This window comes from Salvelinus namaycush, chromosome 3, assembly GCF_016432855.1.
Source record: "Salvelinus namaycush isolate Seneca chromosome 3, SaNama_1.0, whole genome shotgun sequence".
Lineage (NCBI taxonomy): Eukaryota > Metazoa > Chordata > Actinopteri > Salmoniformes > Salmonidae > Salvelinus > Salvelinus namaycush.
In genome coordinates this window covers 71,971,420-71,986,891 of record NC_052309.1, presented here as the reverse complement: position 1 = coordinate 71,986,891, position 15,472 = coordinate 71,971,420, and the positions used below count along the sequence as shown (strand labels likewise).

Sequence of the window (15,472 nt, the reverse complement as noted above, 5' to 3'; positions counted from 1 at the left end):
TTCCTCTTATCTAGGTGGGTGAGGGCAGTGTGGAGAGCAATTGAGATTGCGTCATCTATGGATCTGTTGGGGCAGTATGCCAATTGGAGTGGGTCTAGGGTTGCTGGGATGGTGGAGTTAGTGTGTGCCATAACCAGCCTCTCAAATGATTACAGAAGCGATTGCTACAGGGCGGTAATCATTGTGGCATGAAGCCTTAGAGTACTTAGGAACAGGGATGATTGTGGTCATCTTAAAACATGTGGGGAATTACAGACTGGGACAAGGAGAGGTTGAAAAATACTGGGAATATTTCAGCCAGCTCTTCTGCGCATGCTCTGAGAATGAATCCTGGAATATCGTCGCGGCCCGCGGACTTGCAGGTGTTGAACTGATTAAAAGCCCTTCTCACGTTGGCCTCAGAGAGTGAGATCACCCAGTCCTCTGGGTCGGTGACGGCCCTCACACCCGGCTCGATGTTGTTGTTGTCAAAGCGTACATAACATGCATTGAGTTCGTCTGGTAGAGAGGCATCGTTGAGCAGATCACGGTTGGGTCTTCCTTTGTAATCCGTAATAGACTGTAGCCCCTGCTCATGGGGCGGGTGTCGGAGCCTGTGTAATATGATTCAACCTTATTCCTATATTGTCCTTTTGCTCGTTTGATGACTCTGTGGAGGTCATAGCGGGCCTTTTTGTACTTATTCCTGTCTTCGGCCGTAGCATCAGGGTTGTCTGCGATAGCGCTGTGTGCGGTAGCCCTGCTCTTTAGTTTAGTGCCAACCTCAGTGTTAATCCAGGGCTTTTGATTGAGGAAGCAGCGAACCGTGACCGTGGGTACATCGTTGCTGATGCATTTTCTAATGAAGCCATTGGCGGAGGTGGTAAACTCGTCGACGTTAATCGGTGGAGTCTCAGAACATATTCCAACCAGCGCTGGCAAAGCAGTCCTGAAGCATACCCTCTGATTCTGGTGACCATTTCTCAACGGAGCAAATTGCGGGTACTTCCTGTTTCAGCTTCTGCTTGTAAACAGGAAGCAAGAGTACAGATTCATGATCTGATTTGCCGAATGGCAGACGAGGGAGGACATTGTATGGTTGCTTATGGTTAGAATAGCAGTGGTCTAGGACTTTCTCCCCTAGTGGCGTTGGAGACGTGTTGATGGAAGTGGGCATCGCGTGTCTTAGCGATGCCGAATTAAAATCACCGGAAACCAGAAAGGCGGCCGCTGGGTGTAGGGTTTCCTGCTTGTTTATAGCCTTGTACAGTTCATTAAGCACCAGTTTATTATTTTGATTGGCCTGAGGTGGAATGAATACAGCAGTCAAAATAACAGCTGAAAAGATTTGGGAGTTTGGACAATGCTAGGACTATTTCACTGCCTTGCAACCTCTATTAAGGTACCTTGATGGAACAGTTGTATGGGTGTATATATGTGTATGTATGGTATAATATTGTGAGCAGGTCTGAAAGTACTCTGTCATGCTGTGGGGGTATGGTTTCGAGGGCAGTGAGAGAACGGCTACTTGACTTTGACCGGGAGCAGAGAGATGATCTCACAAGCGTTACATTTGACCTGTTGTCACGTTTGGTTGAGACAAACATCATCCATTTCAAATTGATCTGCCAACTCCTATAAAGCATTCTGAACTGTTGCATGACCTGACTCCAGTTCAGTTACTTGTGGTGTATGTTTTTCTTTGTGCAGTTCACTTAAAATCCAATTTCAGTATGTCAGTCAGTTAATGAGAGGAAGTAAGCCAGCCAATAGAGAGTCTGTCAGTCTGCCACATCCATCTTTATTCATAATCACATAGAGATGTATCTCCAATATGTTGTTAATGGAACAGACCTTCTTTCAGAGTTCTAAGTCTCAGTAAGCGTGTCCAACACTGCTCTAAGAACTTTAATCTAAGCTTCTCCCACTTGAACAATCCTGAAAGGCCTGACTCCAACTCCTTGTCTCCCTCCTTCTCCCTGTGGGGGGTTGAAGAAGCACAGCTTTTCTTCCAGCTGCACAAACAAAGCCAGCTCAGAATAACAATGGCTGCCAGAATGGAGGGATGAGGAGGAGGATGGGTGTGGAGGGGGGGGGGGGGGGGGGTTCCAAACCACACATCTCCATGTGTACCTGCTCCAACATCACTGAAACATGACCACTGACTGGGATTGACCAGACACCAGGAAACCACAATCTGACCACATTGATTAACCATACAGCTGTTGCAGGAGCTCTGAGCTCATTCCACTCCCTCCCTACCGTAAATCACAGTAGAATAGTGTTCGTACACTGTACAGTTTTCAAAGTGTTGTCGCCTTCTTCGAAAGCCACAAAACCAAAATGAAAATGTTGAGGTAGTTTGTTATTGTTTAATGTGCCATGGATGAAAGATCCAATAATGCAATCCAATAACCTTTCTTAGCCTAATTACTTAGACTGGCAGAAAGTTTCTCTAAGTATATGGGTGGTCCACAGTGAAGTTAACAATACTGTATGATACAGACATGCCTTTATCACAACTGTGCAGGATGATTTGAACCAAATGCCTTTAATGATATGTCAGGCATGCTGGTATGTTGGTGAGGGTATTAGGGTGCGTAGCCATGGATACGTTTATGTTAAGTGACTAGAGAAGACGACAGATGTAACAGGACCTTTTAAAGCTGTTGGATTTGGGTAAGGAATTTAAACATCATCCTGGACTGAAATACCCCAAACCTTTCCCTCCTCCAAATGTCTGCTCAACTAAATATTTATAAAGTACTCCTGAGATCACGTCTGACAGTGAGTCCGGGTGTGTTAGACAGATTATGTTTTGAAATAGTTTCATGTGTCTGTGTCTGTGTGTCTGTGTGTGTGTGTGTGTGTGTGTGTGTGTGTGTGTGTGTGTGTGTGTGTGTGTGTGTGTGTGTGTGTGTGTGTGTGTGTGTGTGTGTGTGTGTGTGTGTGTGTGTGTGTGTGTGTGTGTGTGTGTTTGTTTGTAAGATGTTGGGAATGGTGAAAAAAGCAGAGCAGGCCATATATTTCCTGATCGGAGACACTCCCAGTTCTTGGCTGTGTATCAGAAAGCTACATGTTGTCAGCTGTTTGTTGCAGCTTGTACTTCTGAAACCTGCGAACAGCTGCCACACCCAGGAAAAGTGTTTTTCAGGCTAGCGGAGATTCTTATTTGGGCAAAAGACCGTCCTCTCATTGACTTCTCCTTCCTCTCTCCTCTGTGACCCAGTAAAACCGATAAGTGGTCGAGTGTTAATTTGTTAGTAGGCGAACGAAGGAGGCTGCCCCCCTCCTCGATTACCAACTTCGACAGAGGATGCACAAGAGTATCCACACCACAGGAGGTTGGTTGGCTGGAGGGGAATGGTCTCAAATACATCAAGCACATGGTTCCCATGTGTTTGTTGCCATTCCATTCGCTCCGTTCCAGCCATTATTATGAGCCGTCCTCCCCTCAGCAGCCTCCACTGATCCTCACGGCAGGTAGCGCAGAAGTGTTTTAATACCCGCCACACCCCCTTTGAGTCAGCAAATGTTTTCCCGAAGGAGAAGAGCATGCACACATTTAAAAATGATATGCTACTTATCCTTTTATCTAGAAAATGTATTGCACTAACTACATTTGTTTTGATCACTTTATACATTTATTTGGGGATCCACCCCTGTAAAGGCATTACACACATTGATTGTATGATACATCTGTAAGTAGTGGATTGACATGTGACTGTTTCCTTTTAACCCTGCCTGTACAAGCCAGAACGTTGTTGGCTATTTGGCATGCACCCGTTGTTCCCTTCTCTGATCTTTCCGATGTTTGTACTCCTTTCGAAATGGCTGACTAAAGTAAAGTGGTTGTGTGTAGTAGACAACGAGAGCCTTCGGCGTCCCTAAGGAAAAAGACTTCTCACTGCTCGTATTAGCGGCCTCGCTCTCCCAGGATTGGAGCTGAAACATGAGCATCCTTTAGGGACGACCCCACCCACATCTCCCTCCGACTTCAACCCCCATGTGACCCGGCTTCCGACCTGGCCAAGAAATAATCCCACACATCCAGTTCCCACTGCTGAATTATCATCAATTTATTTATCCATCCGTTTACTTTCTACATTGGTTTATTTATTTGTCCATTGATTTGACTTGTATTTCTCACGCGCTACTTCTCCTCGCAGTCTTCCTCCATTCAGTAGGCTTTGGTGACCCTGGGGCTCATGGGGGGGGGGGGGGGGGTGTTCAGTTCATGAGGGATAAACTGGTGACTGAGCAGGGAAGGGGCCAGGGTGGGTAACAGCACCCAGAGACCTCCTGACCCCAACATTATGATGTCATGATCTGCTGGATTTAACCAGAGAGCAGTCTGACATCATGGAGTTTAGATTCACTCTATATGGACTGCTAAACCCAAAAACATGTGCCAGAGCCAGAGCATGAGATCCAATGAATCCCTTTAAATCCTTTTTTTGTCTTTAACAGTAAGTCTGCCTGGTTACACTGTGTGGATGCTGCTGTCATGTCTGCCTGGTTACACTGTGTGGATGCTGCTGTCATGTCTGCCTGGTTACACTGTGTGGATGCTGCTGTCATGTCTGCCTGGTTACACTGTGTGGATGCTGCTGTCATGTCTGCCTGGTTACACTTTGTGGATGCTGCTGTCATGTCTGCCTGGTTACACTGTGTGGATGCTGCTGTCATGTCTGCCTGGTTACACTGTGTGGATGCTGCTGTCATGTCTGCCTGGTTACAATGTGTGGATGGTTGACTGTTGGTGTGTTGGAGCTGTTAACAGCAGCACTCCAGGGCTCTGTCACTTGGGCCAGAGATGAGAGTGTGTGAAGTGAACGTGTGTGAAGAGGGTTGGCAGAGGTCAGTTGTGGCGGCGGTGTGGTGGGTTTTGTTCTAGTGTAATGAGCCGTGAGGTCACATGGTCGCAAAGCAGACGGCCAGTCGCCTGCATCAGGTTATATCTATCTCTAGCCTGTCGGCCAGTCCCCCCTCCCCCCGTAGCACAGGCGTCCCATCCACACCCGAAACAACCCACAGCACCCCCACAACATCCCCATCTCACACCTGATATTCTTCTCCACCTACATACACTGAGTACACCAAACATTAAGAACACCTCCCCCCTTTACACTCAGAACAGCCTCAATTCGTCAGGCATGGACTCTACAAGGTGTCAAAAGCATTCCACAGGGATGCTGGCCCATGTTGACTCCAATGCTTCCAATGACACCAATGCTTAGCAGGATGTCCTTTGGGTGGGGGACCATTCTTGATACACACAGGAAACTGTTGAGCGTGAAAAACCCAGCAGCATTTCAGTTCTTGACACAAACCAGTGTGTTTGGCACCTATTACCATACCCTGTTCAAAGGCACTTAAATCTGTTGTCTTGCCCATTCACCCTCTGAATGGCACACATACACAATCCATGTCTCAATTGTCTCAAGGCTTAAAAATCTGTCTTTAACCGGTCTTCTCCCCTTCATCTACACTGATTGAAGAGAATTTAACAAGAGACATCATTAAGGGATCATAGTTTTCACCTGGATTCACCTGGTCAGTCTATGTTATGGAAAGAGCAGGTGTTCTTAATGTTTTGTATACTCAGTGTATGTCCTTCTCCCACCCACCACCCCTCTCAAATGATGTATCATGGAGAAATGTTTGCTTGTCTTTATGTGGTGCTTTTTGTCTGTAGTGTCTCCCATCTGAGCATTCAGTTAGTCTAGCGCTCTGTTGCCATTGGTCAAGCATGAGCTAATGTCATCAGGAGCTTTTAACATTTTAGACAGGCTTAATGACCAGCACAGTGAAGAGAGTGAGCTGAGGAGAGAGAGAGGGAGCTGAGGAGAGAGGGAGGGAGAGAATGATGGATGGGTGTTTTTATCAGGGTAATAAAACACTAGTTCCTCCTCCTTATCAGCTTATCTCTGTGTTTCTCTTACCCATGAATAGATTACCGACACCCTCATTCTGTGTGGGTGTGTCTGTGTAAGGTGTTTTTGCATAATGCTATTCTTTCAAAGAGCAGAAACGTGCAGGGTGCGTTTATGCTTTTCATTGTCAATGTGACCCAAAACTGTGCTCCTAACAAACACTATTTCATTCATCTTGGCCAAGGTGCAGAATGGGTCATAAACACACCATAACAGACATCACAGCAGTCACCTAAATCCATACAACCCAGATAATTATGACATATCCTGTTCCACACATCTTAATCCACATATTCAACACGCTGAACTGTAATGTCAAGCAGTGTCAGAGGAAGGCCTAAAAACTGTCAAAAGACTCCTGGAGTGGCTGGAGGTACCGATGTACCAAGTCCGGAACCAAAACGACCCTGAACAGCTTCTACGCCCAAGCCATAGGACTGCTAAATAGTTAACCAAATATCTACATTGAACTTTTTTGAGCTCTCTTTTGACTCATCACATACGCTGCTACTACTGTTTATTATCTATCCTGTTGCCTAGTCACTTTACCCCTACCTATAATACATATCTACCTCAATTACCTCGTACACTGTATATAGACTCTTTTCCCCCCCTATTGTGTTATTGACTGTACGTTTGTTTATTCCATGTGTAACTCTGTGTTGTTGTTTGTGTCACACTGCTTTGCTTTATCTTGGCCAGGTTGCAGTTGTAAATGAGAACTTGTTCTCAACTAGCCTACCTGGTTAAATAAAGGTGAAATATATATTTTTTTAATGAAGTACCCCTGCACATCGACTACATACTGGTACCTAGTGTATATAGCCAAGTTACCCTTACTCATTGTGTATTTTTTCCTTGTGTTATAATTTTTTTCTATAATTTTTAAATGTTTCTCTATTCATTGTTGGAAAGGGCCCGTAGACTAAACCTGTTGTTTACAAAGCATGTGACAAATAAACTTTGATTTGATTTTGTAGTCAGTTAAGACCTCAGCATATAATACATGTACAGTATGACAGATAGGTTAGCCTAATGTAACGGTTTGTGAAAGTGTGCAGCAAGTAGGTCAGGGCTTTTACAATAGAATTATGAACAGTTTCTTTATCTTTTAAGATAAAACTGAACAGTGTTGCAAAAAATATATATATTAGCCTTTATTCTTTTTGGAACTCTTGAAAACATGTTAGAATGGAAATTAGGTCTAATCCCCCAGACACTTGGGACCCCGATCCCGCGGACGCTCACCAAGCAGCTCCGCTCCGGTGAGATGGTATAATGGAGCCTTTTGTTTTATTAAAACATCCTTTCAGGACAATGCGCCCTTTACAGTGACGGATGAACGAACCTCGACAACACCCGAGGGGGGCACAGCGGGTCTTGCAACCGCTACAAGACGTATAGGAGCCCCCTGCGAAGCTAAAGCCAGGGGACCACAGCCCCACCCCCATCGACAAACTACAATACACATAGAGCAGTAGTGGATCCGCCAGCATCGGGCACGGTGGCTTGTTAATATTTAATGGATCATGTTACTCATTAAACACAACGTTCCAAAACATCTGTTATTCCCGGAGAATAAAACAATATATTTATTGACGGATAATTTTCTGGTTGTTCGGTTAACCATATACTGTACAACCTTGAGGAACACTAATAAGGCATCACCCAAGACACCCATAAGCTTCTCTTAGAATTTGTGTGTGGTTTCCTTATACGTTATATACTGATAACCTCTCAACACGTTTGACTGCATCCTGGTTATCATTCATGCTGCCCAATTCTAATATCATTAAGGTTACTTAAACAATCATGTGTGATTAGATGTAAGTGGTTGCCACTAAATACGTGCTATAGGTCTTTGGGTAGATTAATATAAAATAATAGGTTTTATCTTCCCAAAGTGTGCGAAGTTCATAACTGCCCTCGTGTGTTGCGGACCCGCTGCACGTTGTTCATTGATTGATAGTTTCTTTGTTTTTCCAACAACCGCACGTGTAGAGTGTACACTCGCCACAATTGTACAATTTGGCTGGTAGGTCTACACATGAAACTACTTACCCCATGTGCGAAGTCGGTGGGTGCAGCAAAACCAAAGTCGGCCGATGTAGTTGTGGTTGTTGTCGCCTTAGGTGTAGCATGTGGCTACCTATCTCCAAATCAAATGCATTTTCAAAAGTTCACCTGATTTGTGAGCGCTGTCTTCTTCTGGGTCGAGGATAATGATGACAATCAAAATTTCGGATGACGACTAGACAGTGTTGCTTGTCTAGTCACAGGTAAATCCATAGCTGTAACTACTCTGCCTCAAAAAATATATATACTGCGAAGACTGAATGATTCCCAATACAAGAGACTTTAAAGACAATGCCTAAGACTTTTCGTTCGGCTCATACTTTCTCCTTTGTTGCTCTATCCCCAGTGTCCGTGTGGTTGTTCCTTCTCTAACTCTGAGAACAACAGCTCCACCGGCTATGGAACAACAGGGAGGCGCGCGCACATTACGCACCGGTCACACACATATTACTCCACTCAAAACCACTGTCGAAACGTCCTGCTACAGAATATTAACACCAGTCCCATTGGCGGTTAATGGTTTTCACTTATTATGTTCAGATAAACCCTCTACCTTTATTCATAGTCACTAATTAGACTTACATGATAACAGATAGCATTTTCATGGTGAGTTTTTCTCTGTCCAGTGTACAAATGAAGTGCAGATGTTTTCGTCCTTAATGTTCCACCACCTCACTTCCGGAACCCTCGCGCTCCCTGGATGAACGTGAGTCCAGTGCTCCTCCAAATCTTAACTAGCCTGAGATCCGAGGAGTCTTCTGACTGACTACAGTACTACAAATACTGTCTCTGGCATACAGGCTATTCATATACTGAAGAATTTCATTGTTTCCCGTACATTATTTGTAATTAGATTTTACTATAAGGGAAGGGAAATGTATTTGCATTTCAACTTTGATATGGCTCATAGCAAAACATGTAAATAAGCGTTGAGTCAGTTGTTCATGTTGACTCATTCTTGTTTTTGTCTTTAATCAATACATCATGGCAATTGGTCTGCTGTCAGTCAAGAAGGTAGGCGAGAGGTGAGTATGGGCATGTTCTGTCAGTCATTATCAAGCCAGAAATCCAGCCTAGCTACTGTACCGTGATGCAGAGTGACATCAATGTAATGGTGTTGTATACGGCATACCAGAGACCACATGACACATTACACACATCTTGGTGGCAAATGAAACTAGGTAATGAAACGCACACAGATGAAACATAAAGTCCATAAACTGTCTGCTTTCTCCCCCTGTGTTGGTGAGTGAGTTGAGAGTGAATAGAGCTGCATAGTTAGAGGAGACAGGCAGTGATTGGGCAACCCCCCACCCACCAACTGTAGACATCCTTCCCACCTTTCTTCCTTCCACCTCTCCTCCTCCACCAGCTGCGTGGGAGGTGTTCTCTCAGAAGCAGGGAAATTGTGAAATTATCTTGAATAGAAACACACTGTATATTTGGGAGAAATCAAAAGGAGACTCAAAGTAAACGTTCTGTTTCTCTGGAAACTGAGAGTGGCTCTTCAACATGTGGGCGTACCTACCCTCTAAGGCGCCAATAGTTTTCGTACTTCCATGTCAATGACGTACTCCACTTAAGCGTTGGCAGTTTGAATGGACAGTGAGTAATCTGGATGTCTAGCAAGCACTCATTATGGACTGACTGCACATTGTCAGGGAGTTTATGATGGGACAAGACGTTTGTGAGAGAGTGCATTGCAGAGCCTCACAGAGGAGAGAGGAACCCCCAACCTTGCAGCTCCCACTTAGCTCAGGGGAGGGGTCAAGAGCCCTGACCTCACTTCCTGTTGGGGCTACTCACAAGCATTCCATTGTCTGTGAGAATGTGACTGGGCTCTTGAGACTCCCCACATCTGGCAGCTGTTATTACGGCCCCTGCATGGTGAAACATCTGTCGATGTGCCTTTGAGCAAAGCGCCACCCTAATTTCTCCTGTAAGTCACTTTGGATAAGAATGTCTGCCAAATGACAAAACAAATGTAAATGTGATGTGCCTTTCTTGTAAGTGAACATGGATTGTTGTGATGCAGTCTGTGGTTACCTGACTTGTCTCTAGCCCTATGTAGTTATGTGAAAGTGAGAGAGAGCGAGAGACAGACAGACATTTAGAGAAACAAAACTATTTCTTGTAATGTCTAGCATGCAGACCTGGGCAGAAAAAGTTGTATTTTGTAGTTTACTAGAAAACACCAACTTTTCAAATACTCGAGGTAGTCCAACAGTAGTCAGATATAGAAAATCAACTACAGGCAATTATTTCCTTTGATATTCAATTAAAGGTCTCAGAAAAACGAATCACTTTTGAAAGTATTTTGAATACCTCTCAGAAAAACACATAATATTTAGAGGTATTTTTTATGCAAGTTATTAAAAATATATACACTGAACAAAAATATAAATGCAACATCCAACGATTTTACTGAGTTACAGTTTACATAAGGAAATCAGTCAATTGAAATAAATTAATTAGGCCCTAATCTATGGATTTAGCATATTTAAAACTATAGTTATCCCAGGACTGCTAGCAAGCAAAATGTCCCATTGAGTAAGAACAGATATTGTGACTCCTCAACTCATCTCCATACCTCCTCTCAGACCCAACAAGGCAGAGTGGTATTAGACGATCTGAGGATCTGAGTTTCCTTTGTTTCTACTTTTAGATGCAGCCAGCCTTCACTAGGGAAGTCATCACAACAGTCAAGCGTAACTGTTCTCATGCTCTATTTCAGTGAAAGGGGACTTTCCATGGCTAAATGGTATACATTTAACCTATTTTCTGCGGTGTTTACAGATGCAAGGATGTTGTCAAAGTCCTGCACGGGAATTTCAAGGGGGACCATTATTTAGTGTACACTGAATGCACAAGGTCTAGTTTTCCTCCTTTGCACAAAGAGCAGGCAAGATAATACTAAGAAAATATTCTTACTATTCTGCATGGGGATTGCTGGGTGAAATCCACTGTATATTCCTGTTAATATTACCTTGTTTGGATTTGAAAAAGAGATGTAAAGAGAAAAGCAGGGGAAGGATCTCTTACTCACATCACTTCCTCTTCTGAAGTCAGAGAGTAGCTCCACAAAGCCTGGACATAAGCCTTCCTCTTTCCGCCACAGATGCTCCAAAGCTAGACTTTATATTTTTAGCACTGTGAATGTTCCTTAAGTCATGTGTATCTGTAACCCATTCTTGTGATACAATGAGACCTGATGCTCACAATGACATGAATAATGATACTCTGAGTATTCACATTCAGGTCAAAGGATGTGGAAATGATTTTGGTTATGTAACACTTTTGTCCCCGTTAGTCTCCAGAGCGACATATTTCTCACCAACTGATGATTGAGACAGAAGGGGCACAGGGTTAATTTTACCATTAGCTCATAGCCTCATTTTAGTTTAGGTTTACCAGTAACCTTTCTAGTGCAATTTTCTAGCGCAATATGCTTTACCACAAAGCAGTTATACAACATACAATACTCCTATTTTTGGTTCTATCTTGGACCTAGGGTAGTGCTGCAAACAGTCAGAACATGAGAGAACAGGACACAGCTGAAGGGGCTTTGCATGCTTGCATGTGATTGTGGTTCAGCACCATATTCTACATTCTATTTTATGAATACAGCATAGGGCATGTTCTGAGAATTGTCAATATGAGTTCTGGATGTTCAAATCAATAGTGTTACTGTAGATGAACAGGCAGCCAGAGGCCTCAGCTACAGCTGCTTCCAGCCACTCTGAAAAATCACTCAAACCTGTGCCATTAACCATCAGTAAGTATCCTGATGCGCTGTGTGATTCAATCAATGGAGCAATGGGGCCGAGTGGCGCAGCGGTCTAAGGCACTAGTGCTAGAGGCGTTACTACAGACCTGGGTTCTATACCGGGCTGTATTACAACCGGCTGTGATCAGGAGTCCCATAGGGCGGTTCACAATTGGCCCAGCGTCGCCCGGGTTAGGGGAGGGTTTGGCCGGGGTAGGCCGTCATTGTAAACAAGAATTTGTTCTTAACTGACGTGCCTAGTTAAATAAAGGTTAAATAAAAAAATAAAGACAGCAGGCGGTGTGTGCTGCTGGTTGTAGAGGAGGTATGTGTGTGTGTGTGTGTCATTGCTGGGTGTTTTTGTTCCCCCCATACCCCTTAACAGACAGAGTAAACATTGTCGCTTGGACGTCTGCTGATCTTCTCCTCTCTCCAAATCACCCATTAGTGGCTTAAGTGTTGGTCATGCAACATGTCTCTCTCTCTCTCTCTCTCTCTCCCTCTCTCTGTCTGTCTGTCTGTTGTTCACAGGTTATGTGGTAAAACAGGTCCCCCTGCTCCCCCTCCTCCATAAATACCTCTAGTGTTACCTTCCCCTCTTATCTCTAACCTGATCTTCTAGCGTTCTCTTACCTACACAGTAGACTTGTAGTTGTTAGAAACATTTGATCTCTTCGTTGTGGGGTGAGGTTCACCTCATTGTCCACACCACATGGTGGGCGCTTTGTTTCCCCCACTTAAATGAAACCGTATGTGCTTTTGTTAGTTATGTACATGATGTGTACATGAGCCATGTGAATCCACTTATAACACCAGATTTCATTACAGGCATATTATTATTATACATATTTTATAACTGCCAGGCCTTGTTGTACCCATCTTCTGTTTGCTGCCTGTGTGTCCTTTGTTAGTGTTTTCTCTGTGTGTCTTTGTATTTTCTCTCTGTGTGGCTGTGTGAGGGGAGTCTCTCTGAACGTATATGATCTGTCTATTTATTTTCCTAGCAGAGCTCTCTGTGGGTATGAGTGAGATGTTTCCGTGGTGCAGTGGATCTCAGTGAGTAGCCAATGTTAAAGGGTTCCACCCCTTCTGCCCAGGAATCTCTCTCAGGAGTATAGAGTTACCCCGATTATTATAGCCTGGACTCAATAGACTGTTCCCATGTTCAACTTTATTCATGTGTGTGAGTGTGTGGATGTGTTGTTGTGTCTCTGTGTGTTGGTTACTCTACTGGTGTATTGGGCCATATCTATTATGTTCAATTTCAGTGTGTGTGACTCTGCCATCACCTCTCTCCCTCTGACAGGGTGGAGTAAGAAATGAGGAGGACAGGGAGGTCCAGAGAGCTCCATGGTGAGGGACGGTATGGACATGGGGATTGGGAGATGAGGGACACGAGGTAGGGGTTGGTGGACTTCCTGGAGCTTAGACCCTGTGTTTACAGAGCCTAGCTGAAGTACCAGTATGAAAACACATTCTCATCCGCACATTCATTATTAAACTAGGGTCTATGAACATGATAACTCAGAGAGAATGTTTTCCTAAACAGGACCTGTCATTTGTGCTGTCATACAACTCTTGTCAGTCATCTTAGATTCTCCTTCTCCGTGTGTGTCTGGTTGAAAGGTAAATACATGTACATATCAGAGGAGGCTGGTCATCTAACATTTTTAGATACATCAATGAGAAATATCTGTTTAAAAACACTGTTCTGAAATGGTCTAATCTCAATAGCACCCCCCTCATTTGAGGACGGCTATTTTTAGTCCTCCTCTAGAAAACACACCCGGCTCTGTTTAAAAAAAATTATAAACGACGTCAATAGACGGCCTATAAGTATGGCATACCACATAGAACAAATTAACAGATAACCAATCAGATGTCTTGCAGTAGCAATTGACATCTTTCTCATCCAATCAAAGGATTGAATAATCTCTCATACTGTAGGCATGTGCGATTTGAACGATTTTGATGAACTGGTTAACATTTTCAAGGCCAGCTATAGCAAGCATGTTACACATTAGTTATTAACTACCAAAGCCTTTGTATTTTTAATTGGGGTGCCACTATACACACATGAGCTTGTCAGCTACAGTGGGGCAAAAAGGTATTTAGTCAGCCACCAATTGTGCAAGTTCTCCCACTTAAAAAGATGAGAGAGGCCTGTAATTTTCATCATAGGTACACTTCAACTATGACAGACAAAATGAGAAGAAAAAAAATCCAGAAAATCACATTGTAGGATTTTTTATGAATTTATTTGCAAATTATGGTGGAAAATAAGTATTTGGTCAATAACAAAAGTTTATCTCAATACTTTGTTAAATACCCTTTGTTGGCAATGACAGAGGTCAAACGTTTTCTGTAAGTCTTCACAAGGTTTTCACACACTGTTGCTGGTATTTTGGCCCATTCCTCCATGCAGATCTCCTCTAGAGCAGTGATGTTTTGGGGCTGTTGCTGGGCAACACGGACTTTCAACTCCCTCCAAAGATTTTCTATGGGGTTGAGATCTGGAGACTGGCTAGGCCACTCCAGGACCTTGAAATGCTTCTTACGAAGCCACTCCTTTGTTGCCCGGGCGGTGTGTTTGGGATCATTGTCATGCTGAAAGACCCAGCCACGTTTCATCTTCAATGCCCTTGCTGATGGAAGGAGGTTTTCACTCAAAATCTCACGATACATGGCCCCATTCATTCTTTCCTTTACACGGATCAGTCGTCCTGGTCCCTTTGCAGAAAAACAGCCCCAAAGCATGATGTTTCCACCCCCATGCTTCACAGTAGGTATGGTGTTCTTTGGATGCAACTCAGCATTCTTTGTCCTCCAAACACGACGAGTTGAGTTTTTACCAAAAAGTTCTATTTTGGTTTCATCTGACCATATGACATTCTCCCAATCTTCTTCTGGATCATCCAAATGCTCTCTAGCAAACTTCAGACGGGCCTGGACATGTACTGGCTTAAGCAGGGGGACACGTCTGGCACTGCAGGATTTGAGTCCCTGGCGGCGTAGTGTGTTACTGATGGTAGGCTTTGTTACTTTGGTCCCAGCTCTCTGCAGGTCATTCACTAGGTCCCCCCGTGTGGTTCTGGGATTTTTGCTCACCGTTCTTGTGATCATTTTGACCCCACGGGGTGAGATCTTGCGTGGAGCCCCAGATCGAGGGAGATTATCAGTGGTCTTGTATGTCTTCCATTTCCTAATAATTGCTCCCACAGTTGATTTCTTCAAACCAAGCTGCTTACCTATTGCAGATTCAGTCTTCCCAGCCTGGTGCAGGTCTACAATTTTGTTTCTGGTGTCCTTTGACAGCTCTTTGGTCTTGGCCATAGTGGAGTTTGGAGTGTGACTGTTTGAGGTTGTGGACAGGTGTCTTTTATACTGATAACAAGTTCAAACAGGTGCCATTAATACAGGTAACGAGTGGAGGACAGAGGAGCCTCTTAAAGAAGAAGTTACAGGTCTGTGAGAGCCAGAAATCTTGCTTGTTTGTAGGTGACCAAATACTTATTTTCCACCATAATTTGCAAATAAATTCATAAAAAATCCTACAATGTGATTTTCTGGATTTTTTTCTCTCATTTTGTCTGTCATAGTTGAAGTGTACCTATGATGAAAATTACAGGCCTCTCTCATCTTTTTAAGTGGGAGAACTTGCACAATTGGTGGCTGACTAAATACTTTTTTGCCCCACTGTATCTACGAGCCAGCT

The 15,472-nt window shown here is 43.8% G+C and overlaps 1 protein-coding gene across 1 annotated transcript in view; it reads right to left on the bottom strand.

Moving 5' to 3' along the window:
* LOC120037147 (sphingosine 1-phosphate receptor 2-like) overlaps positions 1-8,603 on the bottom strand; it is a 31,732-nt gene extending 23,129 nt beyond the window's left edge. Inside the window, exon 1 of the mRNA XM_038983322.1 lies at positions 7,977-8,603. The gene's annotated coding sequence lies outside the window, so the exon portion shown is untranslated. The remainder of the gene's footprint in view (positions 1-7,976) is intronic.
* Between the last annotated feature and the right edge of the window lie 6,869 nt (positions 8,604-15,472).